At 43.1% G+C, this 1,014-nt stretch overlaps 1 protein-coding gene across 2 annotated transcripts in view; it reads right to left on the bottom strand.

Moving 5' to 3' along the window:
- The window catches only part of CRPPA (CDP-L-ribitol pyrophosphorylase A), a 327,109-nt gene that overhangs the window by 230,710 nt on the left and 95,385 nt on the right, over positions 1–1,014 (bottom strand). The gene's annotated exons all lie outside the window — the stretch shown is intronic.

Below are 1,014 nucleotides of genomic sequence, written 5' to 3'. Positions count from 1 at the left end.
TTGTTTTTTTGTTTGGGGGATAATTGGGAGGCCATAAACAGATTCACTGGCCTTGCTTTCCAGCCATCCCTCCCTCTTCCTGGGATGAGACAAGCGTACAGTTCTCTGGCTTCTTAAAAAAAAAAAAAAAAAAAAAAAAAAGGCAGCCAGAAGCTATTCAGTAATATCTAATGGTTGTATAGAGTTCTATTTTCTCTGTAGTGTGGGTAGCTCTGAAAATATGTACAACCTTCTGCTTCTTGCCCTTACATTAAGAAAAATGGAAGAAAAATTACCAGTGAAATTGGAAGAATAAAGGTAGAAGATGAACAAAGTTTTAAAGTATATTATTCTCAATTTTGACAATTACAAACATGGATATTCTCTTCCCGTTTTGATTTGTTCTGTGAATCACACATAGTTGAAGTTTTTTGTTTGTTTTGTTTTGTTTTGTTGTTTCTTCGGTACGCGGGCCTCTCATTGCTGTGGCCTCTCCCATTGCGGAGCACAGGCTCTGGACGCGCAGGCTCAGCGGCCATGGCTCACGGGCCCAGCTGCTCCGCGGCACGTGGGATCTTCCCAGACCAGGGCACGAACCTGTGTCCCCTGCATCGGCAGGCGGACTCTCAACCACTGCGCAACCAGGGAAGCCCAGTTGAAGCTTTTTTGTTATGTGTATATTGTTTTCCTGTCTTTTCTACATAGCGGTTAAGTGACTAACATCAAATAAATAGTTTATAATACACCTCTCATACTGTTCAGTCAGTCTCTGTGGGCCATCACCCTATAGTTAACCTCCTGCCCAGCCCTTTCTCCTGTACCATCCTCTGTTATGCTTCAGTTCACTCAAACTCATTACCTAATAGGCTCTTCACCTCCTAGATTTGAAGGAATACCTATTGCTCACCAGCATTCTCAACTGGTTTCTACTGCTTTTCCCAACCATCACTAGTAAGTGGTTCAAAGGCAGGGTGTACGAAGCCAGGATTAACATGCCAGATCCCTACTGCTCTTCTTCCATGCAAAACACTCTTT

The sequence above is a fragment of the Lipotes vexillifer genome, unplaced genomic scaffold (assembly GCF_000442215.2).
Source record: "Lipotes vexillifer unplaced genomic scaffold, Lipotes_vexillifer_v1.1 scaffold623, whole genome shotgun sequence".
Taxonomy (NCBI): domain Eukaryota; kingdom Metazoa; phylum Chordata; class Mammalia; order Artiodactyla; family Lipotidae; genus Lipotes; species Lipotes vexillifer.
The sequence above is the reverse complement of the archived record's forward strand: the minus strand, read 5'-3'. Positions and strand labels throughout refer to the sequence as shown.